At 43.1% G+C, this 10,986-nt stretch overlaps 1 long non-coding RNA gene and 1 pseudogene across 1 annotated transcript; one reads left to right on the top strand and one right to left on the bottom strand.

The window, feature by feature from the left end:
• Nucleotides 1-1,045: 1,045 nt before the first annotated feature.
• On the top strand, nucleotides 1,046-10,151 carry LOC149749440 (uncharacterized). Its single transcript, XR_016393136.1, has 2 exons — nucleotides 1,046-2,353; nucleotides 10,037-10,151. It is a non-coding gene; the product is annotated as an uncharacterized LOC149749440 (long non-coding RNA).
• Nucleotides 3,959-5,155, bottom strand: LOC111179141 (trafficking protein particle complex subunit 1 pseudogene; annotated as a pseudogene).
• Nucleotides 10,152-10,986: the final 835 nt, after the last annotated feature.

Here is a 10,986-nt window from a genome sequence, read left to right as displayed (position 1 = left end):
ACAATGGAAGGAAAGAGGAAGTGGGAAAGAATAAGGTCATCTAATTGAGTTAGAAGGGTAATTACCAGGACCCTGGAGCAGAGGTAAAGTAGCTCCCAGAATGAAGGGCTAAAGACAGCCCACAAAGATGAAGCGTGGGGAAATTAGTAACAAATATTCACTTGTGCAGGGAAGCAAAAAAGTAAAAAACCTCAGCGCTGAATTGCACAGGCACTGGGGAAAGCTGAGGTAGGCAGCCAGGTCTGAGCCGAGGCAGGATCGGGAGAGGAAGAGAGAAAACTACAAGCCAGGCCGGTATTTCACGGCGGCTGCCATGGCCTAGTATTGAGTATCGGTGTCGCAAGGGAAGGATGAGTCAGTGCCACCAGATTCAAGTTTAGGGCAAAAGCCACTGGGAAGGCACTGGGCAAACATATTTCCTGTGAGAGGGCTCGCTGACTATCCAGTGAGGAACCTCAGCCAGATGAGGGAAACTAGAGGGGCCCTGGGCCCTGCGGAAGAGCTCCTTCTCGGGGAGGGTGAGAGTGAGGTGCCCTGTTAACCCCCCTTGGCTTCCCCTGCAGGAAGTTTCAGCGGGGAATGCCGCCCGTCGGTTTCACAGAGCTGTCTAAAGCCAGGGTTGGCATAGCGCAGAGGGCAAAGTGGTGACTAACAGATGATGTGGTGACTGTCACATCTTGCTTGCTGCAGGAGGCAAGGAAGCACGCTCTGAAACTAAAGAACACTCTTGGTCACGGGCATGGCTGTAAGTGCAGTGTGTGCCTCACGGGAGAGAGTGAGGAACGGTGGGTGTGGGGATCGGCCAACTGGCATCAGGTTCCTCTGAGGAAGGTAAGTTCCACCACCCCATCCTGACATTCAGAGCTGTTGAAAGGATGGCAGGACCAGCTTGCATCACTCAGCCGAGGTCTGCAGGGAAAGATAGAAAGTTATCCTGGGCGGATATTGGCCCACTGTAAGAGCTGTTCACAGTGGCTGAGGAGCCAATTGTATTGCGTGTTAGGGAAAGATTGCCATCTTTGGAGGAAGTTTGTGACAGGTGACTTTGCTTATATGGTTTTGGGGCAGGCGGTTGTTTTGTTTCTTTGTGGGTTTTTTTTTTTTTGTCCATGCCTTGCGGTTTGTGGGATCTTAGTTCTCCCACCAGGGATCGAACCCGTGCCCCCTGCAGTGGGAGCTCAGAATCCTAACCACTGGACAGCCAGGGAATTCCACTAAATGTGCCATGTTAACTAACCATTTAAAAAAATATTTATTTATTTTCCTTAATTTTTTGGCTGCATCGGGTCTTAGCTGCAGCACACAGGATCTTCGTTGAGGCATGCGGGATCTTTTGTTACGGTGCGTGGTCTCTTCGTTGCAGCACTCGGGCTTCTCTCTAGTTGCTACACTCTGGCTTCTCTCTAGTTGTGGCACACGGGCCCCAGGGCGGTGGGCTCTGTAGTTTGTGGCATGCGGGCTCTCTATTTGAGGCGTGTGAGTTCAGTAGTTGTGGTGCACACGGGCTTAGTTGCCCCGAGGCATGTGGGATCTTGGTTCCCTGACGAGGGATCGAACCGGGATCGAACCTCAGTCCCCTGCATTGGAAGGCGGATTCTTTACCACGGACCACCAGGGAAATCCCTTAACTAACCATTTTTAAATTGTACAATTCAATGACATTACTTACATTAACAATGCTGTACAACCGTCACCACTATCTCTCTCCAAAACTTTTTCATCACTCTAAACAGAGCCTCTGTACTCATTTCTGTGCTTGTTTTTCCTCTAGAATATATTGGTCCCTGTGCTGACAGAGTCATGCCTGGTAAGTCATGCCTAGTCAAGAGGTCTCCTCACCTGAGTTTCTTTCATCACAGGGTTGCTGTGAGTTCTTCTGCACTGTACTTTTTCCCTCCATATGCACACCTATTTCAACAAAGCAGATATTAATCAAACCACCCCAAAACTTGCTGCTTATTACTACAACCCTTTCACTTGCTCACAATTCTGTGAGTCATCAATTTGAGCAGAGCTTAGCTGGGCTTTTCTTCTGCTATTATCAGCTAGGGTCATTCATGCCACTGCAGTCTTCTGTTGGCTCAACTAGAGCTGGATGCTGTATAATATGGCCTCTTTCTATGAATGAGACATTCAGTGTCTGGCGCTGGCTGCGGGCTGGGTGGTATATGTCCAGCATGCTACCTGGGCAGCTGGGTTCCAAAAGCAGCAAGGGAGAGAGGTCAAGACCCACTGTGCAAACATCTTTAAAGCTGCTGCCAGAATCATCTTTGCTCACGTCCCATCATCCACAAGTCACATGGCGAAGCCCAGAGTCAGTGTGAGAGGGGACTTAAAGAAAATACAGATACAGGTAGGCATGGTTCGTTGGGGTCATTACTGTAACAATAAGCCACACCTACATACTATTTTGCATTTTTTTAAGATTTATTTATTTATTTGCCCGTGCCAGGCCTTAGTTGCAGCACACTGGATCTTCTAGTTGCGGCATGTGGGATCTAGTTCCCTGACCAGGAATCAAACCCCGGCCCCTTGCATTGGGATCGCGGAGTCTTAACCACTGTACCATCAGGGAAGTCCCCTGTTTTGCATTTTGATTTCTCACTTAACAGTATATTTATTTTCCAAGTTGATATAGTTCTTATAATTACATTTGTAATGACTACACAATAGCCAATCAAAGGATTGCCAAAATGTACTTAATCATTATTACTTAATCATTATTACTCTATATTTACATTTGTTTTAATTTTCACTATTATAAATAATTCATTAGTTAAACAGATATTTATGAGTACCTACTATGTGTAAGGAGTTATTCAAGGGCGCTAGGGACACAATTTGCTTTGATTCTTTGGGAGGGGTGGGGAGGAAACACAGACAAACACATGAATATATAATATGTACTATGAAGAGAAGCAGGGAAAGGAGATTAGAGCCTGGCGGATGGGGGTGGAGGGCTGGGGTTTGCTATTTTAAGTCTTTAAAAAAATGCTTTGGGATTATGTTCTAAGAATAAAGAATTATTTCTTTTGCATCACATCCCTGGTTTGAGAAGTGAGATCACTAGGACATAGGATAGGAATATTGTTAAAGCTTTCAAGATGGATGGATGGCCCAATGCTCTCCCAAGAGTTTTCCCAGTTTATATCGCCACCAGCAGGAGTTCGCCAAATGAGCTGCTTTGACCATAGTAACACTGAGCTTCTTATTAAAAAAAAAAAACTTTGCCAATTTAATAGGTGAGTCTGGATACCTTTCATCAAGGTAGAATGTTATATTGTCATTTATCTTGACCACCTTTTGGACTTTGTAAACTTTTGAGCTGTAATTGCCATTTTCTGTTGCTCTGGTGTGTGTGTGTGTGAGAGAGAGAGAGAGATAGAGAGGGAGAGAGAGAGAGAGAGAGAGAGAGAGGGAGAGAGAGAGAGAGAGAGAGAGAGGGAGAGACAGGTTAAGCGGCAAAAAAAAATTTTTTTTGACATGACCACACTTTGACATATACATGTTTCCTGTTGTGAAAAAAACTGGGGATACAATATCTGGAATCATAAACAGCCAAATACAGAGGAAACCAAATATTTTTAATCAGAGGGCTTAGGTAGGTATTTCTTGAAGTGGCAGCCTAATCTTGGCCCTTAGGAGGGATAAAAGGTTCCTTGGTGGGAGCCCATCTGGGCATGTATGGCTCTGACCCTGTGCTATGTACTCTGCTTGGCTGGGTACACTCTTAGGCACTGACCAGGAGATGGGGCCACTTGTGGTCCTCACAGGAAGGGCCCCAGTCTTGGGCTTAATGTGCTTCTTGTGTCTATCTCTACCTTCTTTCTTCTTCTTCTTCTTCTTTTTTTTTTTTTTTTTTAGTGATAAGAAGTTTATTCTGTACTTCTCGAAGCATCAGGTAGGGGATAAAACTGGAGAGGGCCAGGTTTGGAGGTGTAGGGACTCTGGTAGGCTTTCTTTCTGTGCCGGGGAGGGCACCAGGGACGGCTTTAGGCTGTTCCCCTGGGAGGGCTACCGAGGGGCTTGACTGGGCTGGGGGTGCTGGGGCGGTGGCACTTGCAGTAGGGGGCCCTCGGGTGAAACAGGTTAGGAAGGGCCCCAGACAGGGATTCTTCTGAGGGGTGAGGTAGAGTGCTTCCTTCAGCCAGCCCGGGCGGAGAAGAAGGGCGGAGAGTGGCCACAGGAGTCCAGTCGGGAGCGGAAGAGCTCATTCTGCACAGTTTGGCCCAGCGAGCACAGGGGATTCTTCACCACCAGCTCCACGTACAGCTCACCGTGGATGTGGTGCAGCACATCTCAGATGGGTCCCACGCCCAAGTCAGTATTCATGACAGCGCTGATCCCAGCAGGCATCTCGTACTAATGGAGTTTGTAACGCCTAGTTTGGAAGGCCAGGAAGCCGTCCTTAATGTCTAGTGGGGACATTTTGCTGACAAAGGAAAGGATAGAGAAGAGCATCCCGTACATCAGCTTGTACTCCTCCTACTTGGGGATCTCTGCTTGCTTCTTGCGGTGCCACTCGCAATAATGCAGACACACTCCATTCCGGTCAAACAGGTACAGGTTGTGGACAGTCGTGGGGACTTGCTCCGAGTGCCTGTCACTCCATAGTTCCTATCTCTACTTTCTAGGTCTGTCAGTGTCCATGACCCATACATAGTATGTCTGTTTGCCCCATGAGAAAGTGTTTCATTCATTAATTAATGCATGCATTTATGCACTTATTTACCCAATAATTGATCCATCTATTCATTTGGGCATGTATTCGTACGTTAGCACAGTTGTTTATTTAGTACACATTGATTATAAGAGTTGTGACTTTAAAAAAAAGAGTTATGGGTTTCCCTGGTGGCGCAGTGGTTGAGAGTCCGCCTGCTGAGGCAGGGGACACGGGTTTGTGCCCCGGTCTGGGAGGATCCCACATGCCGCGGAGCGGCTGGGCCCGTGAGCCATGGCCGCTGAGCCTGCGCGTCCGGACCCTGTGCTCCGCAGCGGGAGAGGCCACAACAGTGAGAGGCCCGCGTACCGCAAAAAAAAAAAAAGAGTTATGACTCTTTACTTTGATGCCAGAAGGATTGATGATAATTAGAGACCCAAGTGGGTGCCCAGGGAAAAGTCCCAGGCTCCAGACCTACAGTCCTGTTGCTGGCATTGTGTAAATCGAGATCACGACGGTGCACTGGCCAGCTGTTCTTGGCCCACTAACTTTGACCAAATAAATTCTTGTTTTACTAAACCCAAAGCAAAATGTGCTGACTAAGCCTTCTTTACCAGTAAAATTGTATTACATTTCTTTGTGATAGGAAAGGTTAGAACAACAATATGTGACCTTAACAACTCTGGGCACTGAATCTGCACTATGTCACCTGTGAAAAAAAGAGATGTCCCTTCGTTCAAGTTGCAGAATTTATTTGGCAAGTTATGTACCTTTGTGCTAAGAGATGACGGACATTTTTTTTTTTTTAAGCAAAATTGACACTCCCCATCCTTAAATAGCTTATAATCCAGTTGGAGAAATAAGGCCAGTCCACCTAGAATTATAGATCATAGAACTAAGGAATGTTTTATGTTGAAAGCTGCTAAAGACCCATCTGGTCTGAAATTCCCTACCAAGGTGGAACTCCCCATACAAAGTACTCTGCACTAGAGTCTGTCATACAGCATGACGTAAGTCAGAAAGAGAAAGACAAATACCGTATGCTAACACATATATATGGAATCTAAGGGAAAAAAATGTCATGAAGAACCTCGGGGTAAGACAGGAATAAAGACACAGACCTACTAGAGAATGGACTTGAGGATGTGGGGAGGGGGAATGGTAAGCTGTGACAAAGTGAGAGTGGCATGGACATATATACACTACCAAACGTAAAATAGATAGCTAGTGGGAAGCAGCCGCATAGCACAGGTAGATCAGCTCCGTGCTTTGTGACCACCTAGAGGGGTGGGATAGGGAGGGTGGGAGGGAGGGAGATGCAAGAGGGAAGAGATATGGGAACATATGTATATGTATAACTGATTCACTTTGTTATAAAGCAGAAACTAACACACCATTGTAAAGCAATTATACTCCAATAAAGATGTAAAAAAAATAAAATAAAATAAAATAAAATAATAAAGTCAAAAACAAAACAAAAAAACAAAGTACTTTGCAAATAGTCTTTTCAGCTTTGTACCAACTCTCCTCTGGTGAGGAAACTACTATTAATTTTTTTAATTAGAAAAGCTGTATTTGCTTAATGTAACACATTGAAAAAATATGGCAGAGCATCAAAGTAAAAAGTCAAGCCTCACCTCAAATCCCTCACCTCCCTACCACTTGTTACAGGATGCTAAGAATGGCTATTTTCTATACTTGTACAAACACATATATGGACATTTCCACCCCATACTTTCAATTGTAATCTGTTTTTTAAATTAGATAACATATACAATATAAAAATCAAAGGGTATGAAAGAATATACAATGAAAAGAAAGTCTCTTCTATCCCTCTCCCTCTAGCACCTCAGTTCTGCTCTCCAGAGGCAGCCACTGTTACTACTTTTATATGTATCCTTCCAGGGATAGTCTGTGCGTTTTACAAGTGTGTATGTTATTATTATTTTTTTTTTTTTTTTGACCACACTGCATGGCATATGGGTTCCTAGTTCCCTGACCAGGGATCAAACCCACACCCCCTGCAGTAGAAGCATGGAGTTTTAACCACTCGACCACCAGGGAAGTCCCTCTTTTTTTTTTTTTAACACAAGTGTTAGCAGATTAAATACAATATTTCCCCCTTAATTACATATCTTAGAAATTATTCCATACTTAGAGCAAGCTGCTTTATTCCTTTTAACAGGTGCATAGCATTTCATTATATGGATATGTCATAATTTAATAAATCAATCTATTTATGACTATTTTGGGGTTCCTGCGCTTTTGCTATTACAGACAAGGCTGCAATGGATAACTTTGACTATACTACATATCTTTCATACGCACGCAAGGTTGTGGGATAAATATCTAAAAGTAGAATTGTTGGATCAAAGGGCAGATACATCTGTTATTTTGATAGATATTGCCGGTTGCTCTCAGTAGATGTTGTATCAATTTGTATTCCATTCATCAACTATGAGAGTACTTTTTCCCCATGCTATTACTAGGATATTAATTACTTTTTTTTTAACTTATGCCAACTTGGTAGGTTAAAAATAGTTACCTTTAGCTGTTTTCATTTGCACTTCTCTTATGAATGAAGTTGAGCATCCTTTCATATATGTGAGAGTCATCGTGTTTATTTTCTGTGTGCCGTCTGTTCATATCCTTTACCTGTTTTTCTATTTTTTTCTCCTTGTTGCTTTTCCTGTAAATATTAGGCTTTATATATACATACGTTTTTGAAAATAAGAACAATTTAAATTGAAAATTTTTTCCAGTTTGTTATTTCTCTTATGACTTTTTTTTTCCATGCAGGAATTTAAAAAATTTTTTTTTTAATTTTTTAATTGTTCAATTCAGTGAATGTAAATGAAGTAAGCCAGACAAAGAAAGACCAATATTATATGATCTCACTTATATGTGGAATCTAAAAGAATGGACCTCATAGTAACAGAGTAGGAGGCTCATTACTAGAAGCTGGGGGTGGGGGAAATGGAGAGATGTTGGTCAAAGGATACAACTTTTCAGTTATAAGATGAATAACTTTTGGGCTTCCCTGGTGGCTCAGTGGTTGAGAGTCCGCCTGCCAATGTAGGGGACACGGGTTCGTGCCCTGGTCCGGGAAGATCCCACATGCTGCAGAGCGGCTAGGCCCATGAGCCATGGCCGCTGAGCCTGCGTGTCCGGAGCCTGTGCTCCGCAACAGGAGAGGCCACAACAGTGAGAGGCCCGCGTACCGCAAAAAAAAAAAAAAAAAAAGATGAATAACTTTTGGAGACCTAATGTATAGCATGGTGACTAGAGTTAATAATAATGTATTGTATTGAAGTCAACTAACATTGTAGATCAACTAACTAAACTAACTATCTATCAACTAAACTATCTATCAACTAACTATCAACTAAATCAACTAACATTGTAGATCTCAAGGGTTCTTACCACCATCACCAAAAAAAAAAAAAAGGTAACTTGGTGAGGTGATGGATTTGTTAATTAGCTTGATTTTGGTAATCATTTCACAATGTATATCCAAACATCATGTTGTTTACCTTAGATATATACAATTTCACTTTCCAATCGTATTTCAGTAAAACTGGGGGAAAAAAAGCTGAAACTTATTAGTATTTTCTTTTACAACATCTTGTTTTATCTATTTATTTTAGTGTTTGTTTTACCATACTGAGCGAAGTTTGTCTATAGCAAGATACAAAAATTCTACCACGTTCTCTTCTAGTACATTTTTTCTTTCACTTTTCACATTCCAACCTTTCCTCCATCTGTAATTTATTTTGCTTTAAACTATAAAGTGGTGATCCAATTGTATTTTTTTTTCCAGATTGCTCTCCAGTTTCCTAACACCTTTTATTGTATAACCCATTTTGGGGAATTCCCTGGCAGTCCAGTGGTTAGGACTCTGTGCTTCCACCACAGGGGGCATGTGTTCAATCCCTGGTTGCAGAGCAAATATCCCACAAACCACCCGGCACAGCCAAAAAAAACAAAAAATCCATTTTTATTTAATTTATTTTTTTGGCCACGCTGCATGGCTTGCGGGATCTTAATTCACTGACCAGGGATTGAACCCGGGCCAAGGCAGCAAAAGCGCCAAGTCCTAACCACTGGACAGCCAGGGAATTCCCTGAATAATCTATTTTTAGAATACTATCTTTATAATAAACTAAATTTATATATATAAATTATATATAAAAATTTACACATATATATGTTTCTGGGCTTTTAATTTTGTTTCATTGATCTATCTGCCTAGTGTTTTTGTTTGTTTGTTTGTTTTTTGTTTTGGCTGCATTGGGTCATCGTTGCTGGGCGCAGGCTTTCTCTAGTTGTGCTGACCGGGGGCTACTCTTCGTTGCAGTGTGCGGGCTTCAGTAGTTGTGGCGCACAGGCTTAGTTGCTCCGTGGCATGTGGGATCTTCCCGGAGCAGGACTGGAACCCGTCTCCCCTGCATTGGCAGGAGGATTCCTAACCACTGCACCACCAGGGAAGTCCCCTGCCTAGTGTTTTTTTTGTGTTGTTTTTTTTTTTCCCTGCCTAGTGTTTAAAAAACAAAATTCAACCAAGTAAATTTGAAGATCTAATTGACTTTATTTGAGTGGAATCTCATCTAGCAACTAGAAGAGCCTCCAAGGAGTTGTACAATATGGAAGGTTTTTATGGGAAGAAGGGTGGGGAAAGGCAGCTATTAGCAAAAGAAAAGAAAAGATTATTTTTAGGCTAGGGCATCTTTTTTTAGAGGAAGGGAGCAGCAAAGGTTTTATCATGCAGATTGGCTCTTCTTGGTTGGGGGAGGCGGGGTGGAAAGGGAGAGGGCCCATGTGACAGATTACCTTACTGGTGCTTGATTGGAAAATTCCAGACTGGTTGGTTAAGATTACGTTTCTGGGAGAGGTTGAAACTGCAATTAGATCAGGTATTAAATCTAGGTTTGGCGTCATGGGCTTTTAACATGAGTGATGCCATTTTGGGACTGTGGTTTTCCTTTTAACTTTCCTCATGTCCCTTACCACACTGTTTTTATTATTCTGTGTTTAATATGTTTAATACCTAGAAGAGATGGTCATCTTTTTTTTTCCAGAATTTTCCCAGATATTCTTAGAATATAAATTTTAAAATTGTGTAGTTAAAAAAAACTCGATGTTTTAATCCTGGTTATATTAAATGTGTAGATTAATTTATTGTGAATTGACATCTTTATAATACTGAGTCTTCCCACCCAATATATGTATTTTCCTCCTCCTATCAGACTTTTTTTTGAGGCAACCCATTCTATCATTGGATGATTCTGATAGTTTTTCAATTTCCCGTTGTTTTGAGGTATATCTCTTTATATTTTCTAAGCAATAGTTCTAATTTTGTCATTTGAAACTATACAGGAGTTAACATTTAAAGTGTTAAACATGATCTACAAAAAGCTACATCAGCGCTTCTCAACCTTCTACATCATGGAACACAAAGGAAATTGTAAATGTGCAGTGAACACTGGGGTAAGTAGATGAACTTTTTGCAATCCAAGGTGATGGTGTTGGTAAGGAGAGAAGCAGGCTGCTCCAAGCCCTAGTTCTGCTGACTTGCTGAGGGAGCTACAGCTGGGACCCTGTGAAATCCCCCTAGGGCACATCATCTGGGAGGCTCTTCATTAGAAGTTCCACTCCTTGCCCCTCTCCACCTCATTTCTGCTCCCCAGACCTGCTTTTCTTTCTAGACCTTAATATACCAAGCACATTCTCTCTCTCTTTTTTAAAAAAATTTATTTATTTCATTTATTTTTGGCTACGTTGGGTCTTCGTTGCTGCACGCGGGCTTTCTCTAGTTGCAGTTGCAGCGAGCGGGGGCTACTCTTTGTTGCGGTGCGCGGGCTTCTCGTTGCGGTGCGCGGGCTTCTTATTGTGTTGGCTTCTCTTGTTGCGGAGCACCGGCTCTAGGCGTGCGGGCTTCAGTAGTTGTGGTTCATGGGCGCAGTAGTTGTGGCTCACAGGCTCTACAGCTCAGGCTCAGTAGTTGTGGTGCACGGGCTTACTTGCTCCACGGCATGTGGGATCTTCCTGGACCAGGGCTCGGACCCTTGTCCCCTGCATTGGCAGGCGGATTCTTAGCCACTGCGCCACCAGGGAAGCCCCGCAAAGAAGTCTCTTTTCGGGACCTTTGCCTTTGCTCTTCCCTCTGCCTAGCTGGCTATGGCCCCAGAAGTTTGCACAGCTGGCTACTCATTCTCTAGCTCACTGGGCAATCATACCTAAAGGAGCACCCCTCTCCTGCCCCAAGTCATGCTACTTTCTTGGTATCACATCAGTTTTAGAAATTTCCAGATGATTTGTGTGTTTGT

This window comes from Delphinapterus leucas, chromosome 4 (genome assembly GCF_059928025.1).
Source record: "Delphinapterus leucas isolate spDelLeu-1000000601 "Yukka" chromosome 4, BTC_Dleu_Yukka2, whole genome shotgun sequence".
In the NCBI taxonomy this organism is placed as follows: Eukaryota; Metazoa; Chordata; class Mammalia; order Artiodactyla; family Monodontidae; genus Delphinapterus; species Delphinapterus leucas.
The sequence above is the reverse complement of the archived record's forward strand: the minus strand, read 5'-3'. Positions and strand labels throughout refer to the sequence as shown.